This window comes from Notolabrus celidotus, unplaced genomic scaffold (genome assembly GCF_009762535.1).
Source record: "Notolabrus celidotus isolate fNotCel1 unplaced genomic scaffold, fNotCel1.pri scaffold_114A_arrow_ctg1, whole genome shotgun sequence".
In the NCBI taxonomy this organism is placed as follows: domain Eukaryota; kingdom Metazoa; phylum Chordata; class Actinopteri; order Labriformes; family Labridae; genus Notolabrus; species Notolabrus celidotus.
The window spans coordinates 119880-129234 of record NW_023260007.1 but is presented as its reverse complement, the minus strand read 5'-3'; the positions used below and the strand labels follow the sequence as shown (position 1 = coordinate 129234).

At 46.9% G+C, this 9355-nt stretch overlaps 1 long non-coding RNA gene across 1 annotated transcript; it reads right to left on the bottom strand.

Moving 5' to 3' along the window:
• Window positions 1-2830: 2830 nt before the first annotated feature.
• On the bottom strand, window positions 2831-7335 carry LOC117808512. The gene is made up of 2 exons (XR_004630342.1): window positions 7255-7335; window positions 2831-2896 (listed from the first exon to the last, which is right to left on the bottom strand). It is a non-coding gene; the product is annotated as an uncharacterized LOC117808512 (long non-coding RNA).
• Window positions 7336-9355: the final 2020 nt, after the last annotated feature.

The window sequence follows — 9355 nt, the reverse complement described above, 5'->3', positions numbered from 1 at the left end:
TTGCATTTTACCAGAGCCCTCACCACTAGAGGTAGCATGCGGCGGTGTCTGCAACCCTACAGAAGTTGCTCAGGTAGAGCAGCTCTTCCAGGGTGGCACATCAATGTGTGCTGTGGCAAGAAGGTTTGCTGTGTCTCCCAGCACAGTGTCAAGAGCATGGAGGAGATACCAGGAGACAGGCCAGTACACCAGGAGACATGGAGGGGGCCGTAGGAGGACAACAACCCAGTAGCAGGACTGCTATCTGCTTGTTTGTGCAAGGAGGAACAGGAGGAGCACTGCCAGAGCCCTACAAAATGACCTCCAGCAGGCCACCCATGTGCATGTTTCTGCTCACACTGTAAGAAACAGACTCCATGAGGGTGGTATGAGGGCCAGACGTCCACAAGTGGGGCCTGTACTCACAGCCCAACACCGTGCATGCCGATTGGCATTTGCCAAAGAACACCAGGATTGGCAGGTTCGTCGTTGGCGTCCTGTGCTCTTCACAGATGAGAGCAGGTTCACACTGAGCACATGTGACAGACGTGACAGAGTCTGGAGACACCGCGGAGAACGCTCTACTGCCTACAACATCCTCCAGCATGACCGGTTTGGCGGTGGGTCAGTGATGGTTTGGGGAGGCATATCCTTGGATGGCCGCACAGACCTCCATGTGCTAGCCAGAGGTACCCTGACTGCCATTAGGTACCGGGATGAGATCCTCAGACCCATTGTAAGACCGCATGCTGGTGCAGTGGGTCCTGGGTTCCTTCTGATGCATGACAATGCCCAACCTCATGAGGCTGGAGTGTTTCAGCAGTTCCTCCATGGCGGTGTCTGCAACCCTACAGAAGTTGCTCAGGTAGAGCAGCTCATCCAGGGTGGCACATCAAAGTGTGCTGTGGCAAGAAGGTTTGCTGTGTCTCCCAGCACAGTGTCAAGAGCATGGAGGAGATACCAGGAGACAGGCCAGTACACCAGGAAACATGGAGGGGGCTGTAGGAGGACAACAACCCAGTAGCAGGACTGCTATCTGCTTGTTTGTGCAAGGAGGAACAGGAGGAGCACTGCCAGAGCTCTACAAAATGACCTCCAGCAGGCCACTCATGTGCATGTTTCTGCTCACACTGTAAGAAACAGACTCCATGAGGGTGGTATGAGGGCCAGACGTCCACAAGTGGGGCCTGTACTCACAGCCCAACACCGTGCATGCCGATTGGCATGTGCCAAAGAACACCAGGATTGGCAGGTTCGTCGTTGGCGTCCTGTACTCTTCACAGATGAGAGCAGGTTCACACTGAGCACATGTGACAGACGTGACAGAGTCTGGAGACGCCGTGGAGAACGCTCTACTGCCTACAACATCCTCCAGCATGACCGGTTTGGCGGTGGGTCAGTGATGGTTTGGGGAGGCATATCCTTGGATGGCCGCACAGACCTCCATGTGCTAGCCAGAGGTACCCTGACTGCCATTAGGTACCGGGATGAGATCCTCAGACCCATTGTAAGACCGCATGCTGGTGCAGTGGGTCCTGGGTTCCTTCTGATGCATGACAATGCCCAACCTCATGAGGCTGGAGTGTTTCAGCAGTTCCTCCATGGCGGTGTCTGCAACCCTACATAAGTTGCTCAGGTAGAGCAGCTCATCTAGGGTGGCACATCAATGTGTGCTGTGGCAAGAAGGTTTGCTGTGTCCCCCAGCACAGTGTCAAGAGCATGGAGGAGATACCAGGAGACAGGCCAGTACACCAGGAAACATGGAGGGGGCTGTAGGAGGACAACAACCCAGTAGCAGGACCGCTATCTGCTTGTTTGTGCAAGGAGGAACAGGAGGAGCACTGCCAGAGCCCTACAAAATGACCTCCAGCAGGCACCTCATGTGCATGTTTCTGCTCACACTGTGAGAAACAGACTCCATGAGGGTGGTATGAGGACCAGACGTCCACAAGTGGGGCCTGTACTCACAGCCCAGCACCGTGCATGCCGATTGGCATTTGCCAGAGAACACCAGGATTGGCAGGTTCGACATTGGCGCCCTGTACTCTTCACAGATGAGAGCAGGTTCACACTGAGCACATGTGACAGACGTGACAGAGTCTGGAGACGCCGTGGAGAACGCTCTACTGCCTGCAACATCCTCCATCATGACCGGTTTGGCGGTGGGTCAGTGATGGTTTGGGGAGGCATATCCTTGGATGGCCGCACAGACCTCCATGTGCTAGCCAGAGGTACCCTGACTGCCATTAGGTACCGGGATGAGATCCTCAGACCCATTGTAAGACCGCATGCTGGTGCAGTTGGTCCTGGCTGGGTTCCTTCTGATGCATGACAATGCCCAACCTCATGTGGCTGGAGTGTGTCAGCAGTTCCTCCATGATGAAGGCATTGATGTTATGGACTGGCCTGCCTGTTCCCTAGACCTGAATCCAATAGAGCACCACTGGGACATCAAGTCTCGTTCCATCCACCAACGCCACGTCGCACCACAGACTGTCCAGGAGGTGATTGATGCCCTGATCCAGGTCTGGGAGGAGATCCCTCAGGAGAACATCCGTCGTCTCATCAGGAGCATGCCCAGACATTGTAGGGAGTGTATATAAGCACGTGGAGGCCACACACACTACTGAGCCTCATTTTGAATTGTCTTGAGGAATTTCCACAGAAGTTGGATCAGCATGTGATTTTCCACTTTGATTTTGATTCTGATTCTGAATCCAGACCTCCATGGGTTAAGGATTTTGATTTCCATTGATCATTTTTATGTTATTTGGTTCTCAACACATTCCACTTTGTAATGAATAAAGATTTTCAACTGGAATATTTCATTAATCGTGATCTAGTTTTTTTTAGGAACTTGGGTTGTTTATTTGATAAATATGTCACTTAAAAGCATGCAAGATATGAAAATGTGAACCTGTGTGGAACCTGAGGAACATTTTGTGACATTTTGTTGAATTGCATGAAGATATTTACCTGTAATAGAGCTGTTTTGATTGGTTGGCACGGTAACGGGGAATTTTGAGGGTGGGGAACTCACTGTGACTATGATGTCATAATCCACATGACATCATAGTCACATGAAGATCAAAGGACAGCACCCTGAGCCAGCTACTTAAACCAGGTTCAGAAACTGCAAGAGTTCACCCAGCAGGACTTAGAGCTGACCGTATTTACGTCACCAGCGTTTTTCAAGTTGAAATTAATCGCCAACAAAGAAAGATAGAAATGAACACCACCAAGAGAACAAGAAAGGATGGACCAACAGTCAAATCTGGTCACTATTAACACACTTCGCCCAGTTGTCTGCATGTTCCTGGACCGCATCACGTCAGGAACATGGGAAACAGTGCAGACGGGGCGTTTAGACGAGGAGACAAAGACTATCCTCACAGATATGTTTGTGGATATCCTGGAGATTGTTGCTAAATCTCTCCTGGAGTTATTAAGGAACAGGCTAACAGAGGAAGAGAGAGGAGCCCAGAAGAGCCCTGAAGTATCAGAGGAGGAAGTGTACAGGCGTCTGGGTAACCTGGGTGAGATTGTCACACAGACTGTGGCGGAGGTGCAAGGCGTAGGTAACATCCGTTACTCGGGCACACAGGAGATGACGGAGCTTCTAGTCGCAGGAGTCACAGAGAGAGTCAACTCCAAACTCTCGCAAAGCCGCAACGGAGAAGACGTCGAGGAGCACAAGACTTCTCCGGGGATGGCAAGGAAGATGGCTTTACATTTCAAGAAGATCTTGAGGAAATGTGCGACAAAAATGTCAAAGATGCTTTCAAGAAAGAAGGCTGAGCAAGAGGGGTTGTCCACACAAGAGCAGGAGGAGGAGGAGGAGGAGGAGCATGAAGGAGAGGTTAGATCTGTTCAAACAGAGGAGGAGGAGGAGGTCATGTCAGTCACACAGACCCCTGGAACATCTCTGCAACAAGACAAACCAAGCTGTGTTGAGTCTGAAGCCAATGCATTTATTACATCAGTTATATCTGTGAAGAGCATCTTGGAGGAACACTTGAGACAGATAGATATTGCTGCTGTTGGAGACGGTCTGATTACAGAAGAAGACATGGAGCTGCTTAATTCAAGATCCTCCCAGGATTCAGAGGAACTAGCAATAGAGATTGTTGAGATCCTGACAAATAGCTCTCAACAGGATGTGGTTAGCACACTGAATCAAAAGGACAAATCAAAGACAGTGACACCAACCAAAAAATCACTCAGGAAGAGGATCGCCAGCAAAATCAAGGCTCTCTTTGTCAGAAAATACGCCAGAGAGTCTATCCTGAGCGTGACGACCAAACTGAGTGACAAGGAAACCTCAAGTGAAAGAGAGACAGAAGAGGAATTATCAGTGGAGACTCTTCTTGACAGTGTTGATGAAGTCATGAACGACATGATCTCATACAAAGCTCTGGAAAACAGAAGCAGTTCACCAAAAATTTGCCTGTTTCAGAAACTTGCCAGCTACATTTCCAGCGGAGAGCATGATAGTGATGCTGAGTTGCTGAGTGAAGCCCTGGCTGATCATCTGATGCCTGAAGAAGACAATGAAGTAAAGTCTCAGGTGGAGATCCGGACAGAAGTAGATGGTTTCATGAAGAGGATGAGGAACTGGCTCAATCAGCAGGTACAAAAGTGTAAAGGAAAGAAGGGAAACATCAGTATGGCTGTGAAACAGATCTTTAAGGTTGTGAGCATTCAGCCAGAAGAAACAAGTGCTCTGGAAGAAGAGACGGACACTTTAACCGACATCACACCTAAGAATAAGGCAAGCCAAAGGTCCACATCTCAGTGTAAGGAGGAGGAGGTCCCGACAGTCACACAGACCCCTGTAACTTCTCTTCAACAAGACGATACAAGCAGTGATGAGTCTGAAGCCGATGCAACTACTAAATCAGTTATATCTGTGAAGAGCATCTTGGAGGAACATTGGAGAGAGATAGCTGCTGTTGATGAAGACGGTGTGATTTCAAGGAAAGAAATGGAGCAGCTTCATTCAAGATCTGCCCAGGATTCAGATGAACTAGCAATAGAGATTGTTGAGATCCTGACAAATAGCTCTCAACAGGATGTGGTTAGCACACAGAATGAACAGGACAAATCAAAGACAGTGACACCAACTAAAAAATCACTCAGGAAGAGGATCGCCAGCAAAATCAAGGCTCTCTTTGTCAGAAAATACGCCAGAGAGTCTATCCTGAGCGTGATGACCAAACTGAGTGACAAGGAAACCTCAAGTCAAAGAGAGACAGAAGAGAAACCATCAGTGAAGATTTTCTTGACAGTGTTGATGAACTCATGAACGACATGATCTCAAAGGTAGTTCTGGAAACCGGGAGCCGTTCAGAAGAGGATTGCCTGTTTGAGAAGATTGCAAGCTACATTTCTTGTGGAAAGCATGATAGTGATGCTGAGTTGCTGAGTGAAGCCCTGGCCGATCATCTGATGCCTGAAGAAGACAATGACGAAATGTCTCAGGTGGAGATCCGGACAGAAGTAGAGGGTTTCATGAAGAGGATGAGGAACTGGCTCAATCAGCAGGTACAAAAGTGCAAAGGAAAGAAGGGCAACATCAGTATGGCTGTTCAAGAGATCTCAAAGGTTGTGAGCATTCAGCCAGAAGAAACGAGTGCTCTGGAAGAAGAGACGGAGACTTTCATCGACATCACACCTAAGAGTGACAAAAGAGTGAAGAGCGCAACATTCGCCCCTGAGCATGCAGTACCCCAACGATCCACACCTGACCATGCAGTACCCCAACAATCCACATCTCAGTGTGAAGTACCCCAACGATCCACACCTGAGTGTGCAGTACCCCAACCATCCACATGTCAGTGTGCAGTACCCCAAAGATCCACATCTGACCATGCAGTACCCCAACAATCCACACCTGAGCGTGCAGTACCCAAACGATTTACACCTCACACCCCCAAACTCCAAAACTGGGACCAACTGACCTGTGAAATCATCGTGTTGGAGCTGTCACGCACCATCCTGAAAGATCTCCCCATCGATCAGACCCACAGCGCCTACAAAGCCACCGTAGCCAAGTTGACCAACATGCTCTGGACAGAGGTAAGAGGCTCAGAAGTTGGAGTGGATTTAAGTTCAGTGAACTTGAAGAAGATCTGCAAGAAGGTTGCCAAGAAGCTGTCTAACAAGGTAGGCGATGCGTTGCTCTGGAGGAGCCTGCTGTCACAGACTCAGTCATTGAACGAGGTAGTGGTGGAAACTCTGACTAAACAGCTTTTCCCAAAGAAGACCAGCGGCATCAAAAGGTTCTTCACACGTATATTCAAGCCCATCACTTCCCTCTTCAAACGTAACTAAAGAACCATCGGTATGGGTTTACTCCGAGAACTTCGGTTTCCTCCCACAGTAACATCAAATGTTTCAAAAAAATAAAAACAAAAACAAAAAAATTAAATTTCTAAACTTAATTTTTTCACAGTGAAAACAAAATGTGTTTCAATATATATATGTGTGTCACTTCTTCTAAATGAATCTCTGAGTTTTTGGTTTTCCTCCCACAGTTTCATCAAATAAAAGGTTCTAAAAATAATAATAATAATAATTTTAAGATTCTGTTATTTGTTCTTAAATCTTTAAATGGTCTGGCCCCGCCTTACCTCTCTGAGCTCCTTCACCCCAACGCTCGTGCTCGGTGCCTCAGGTCAGCTGATCTGCTGCTCCTGGAGGTACCGAGGTCCAAACAGAAGCTCAGAGGGGAGAGAGCTTTTTCTGTTGCTGCTTCTAAATTATGAATGAGGTTCCCCTCCACATTAGACTCCTCACTGTCCATTTTTAAAACTCATCTTAAAACCCATTTTTATTCCTTGGCTTTCAACCCTGCATGAGACTCTGCTCCTGTTTTAGTGTTTTATGGTTTGTTTTTATTTATTGTTGTATTGTTTTTATTGTTTTATTATCCTGTGTTTTACTTGTTTTTATGCCTGCGTTGTTTGTCTATTTATGTACAGCACTAAAAGTTCCAGCTGTGGTCGTTTTAAAGTGCTTTATAAATAAAGTTGAGTTGAGGGAGCTTGTGTCTTCTGAAATCCACCACCAGCTCTTTGGTCTTTCCTGCGTTGATGTTATGTTGTCTTTGCACTGTTCTCAAATAAATAAAGGCATTCAATGATTTGCAAAACATCCAAATCTGTTTCTTTATCTTTAAACATTTTAAACAGCATGAAGTTTTTTTTTAGGAACTTGGGTTATTTATTTGATAAATATGTCACTTAAAAGCATGCAAGATATGAAAATGTGAACCTGTGTGGAGGAAAAGCAGCAAATCTCCATAACTGAGGAACATTTTGTGACATTTTGTTGAATTGCATGAAGATATTTACCTGTAATAGAGTTGTTTTGATTGGTTGGCACGGTAACGGGGAATTTTGAGGGTGGGGAACTCGCTGTGACTATGATGTCATAAACAACATATGACATCATAGTCACATGAAGATCAAAGGACAGCACCCTGAGCCAGCTACTTAAACCAGGTTCAGAAACTGCAAGAGTTCACCCAGCAGGACTTAGAGCTGACCGTATTTACGTCACCAGCGTTTTTCAAGTTGAAATTAATCGCCAACAAAGAAAGATAGAAATGAACACACCAAGAGAACAAGAAAGGATGGACCAACAGTCAAATCTGGTCACTATCAACACACTTCGCCCAGTTGTCTGCATGTTCCTGGACCGCATCACGTCAGGAACATGGGAAACAGTGCAGACGGGGCGTTTAGACGAGGAGACAAAGACTATCCTCACAGATATGTTTGTGGATATCCTGGAGATTGTTGCTAAATCTCTCCTGGAGTTATTAAGGAACAGGCTAACAGAGGAAGAGAGAGGAGCCCAGAAGAGCCCTGAAGTATCAGAGGAGGAAGTCTACAAGCGTCTGGGTAACCTGGGTGAGATTGTCACACAGACTGTGGCGGAGGTGCAAGGCGTAGGTAACATCCGTTACTCGGGCACACAGGAGATGACGGAGCTTCTAGTCGCAGGAGTCACAGAGAGAGTCAACTCCAAACTCTCGCAAAGCCGCAACGGAGAAGACGTCGAGGAGCACAAGACTTCTCCGGGGATGGCAAGGAAGATGGCTTTACATTTCAAGAAGATCTTGAGGAAATGTGCGACAAAAATGTCAAAGATGCTTTCAAGAAAGAAGGCTGAGCAAGAGGGGTTGTCCACACAAGAGCAGGAGGAGGAGGAGGAGGAGGAGCATGAAGGAGAGGTTAGATCTGTTCAAACAGAGGAGGAGGAGGAGGTCATGTCAGTCACACAGACCCCTGGAACATCTCTGCAACAAGACAAACCAAGCTGTGTTGAGTCTGAAGCCAATACATTTATTACATCAGTTATATCTGTGAAGACCATCTTGGAGGAACACTTGAGACAGATAGATATTGCTGCTGTTGGAGACGGTCTGATTACAGAAGAAGACATGGAGCTGCTTAATTCAAGATCCTCCCAGGATTCAGAGGAACTAGCAATAGAGATTGTTGAGATCCTGACAAAAAGCTCTCAACAGGATGTGGTTAGCACACTGAATCAAAAGGACAAATCAAAGACAGTGACACCAACCAAAAAATCACTCAGGAAGAGGATCGCCAGCAAAATCAAGGCTCTCTTTGTCAGAAAATACGCCAGACAGTCTATCCTGAGCGTGACGACCAAACTGAGTGACAAGGAAACCTCAAGTGAAAGAGAGACAGAAGAGGAATTATCAGTGGAGACTCTTCTTGACAGTGTTGATGAAGTCATGAACGACATGATCTTATACAAAGTTCTGGAAAACAGAAGCAGTTCACCAAAAATTTGCCTGTTTCAGAAACTTGCCAGCTACATTTCCAGCGGAGAGCATGATAGTGATGCTGAGTTGCTGAGTGAAGCCCTGGCTGATCATCTGATGCCTGAAGAAGACAATGAAGTAAAGTCTCAGGTGGAGATCCGGACAGAAGTAGATGGTTTCATGAAGAGGATGAGGAACTGGCTCAATCAGCAGGTACAAAAGTCTAAAGGAAAGAAGGGAAACATCAGTATGGCTGTGAAACAGATCTTAAAGGTTGTGAGCATTCAGCCAGAAGAAACAAGTGCTCTGGAAGAAGAGACGGACACTTTAACCGACATCACACCTAAGAATAAGGCAAGCCAAAGGTCCACATCTCAGTGTAAGGAGGAGGAGGTCCCGACAGTCACACAGACCCCTGTAACTTCTCTTCAACAAGACGATACAAGCAGTGATGAGTCTGAAGCCGATGCAATTACTAAATCAGTTATATCTGTGAAGAGCATCTTGGAGGAACATTGGAGAGAGATAGCCTCTGTTGATGAAGACGGTGTGATTTCAAGGAAAGAAATGGAGCAGCTT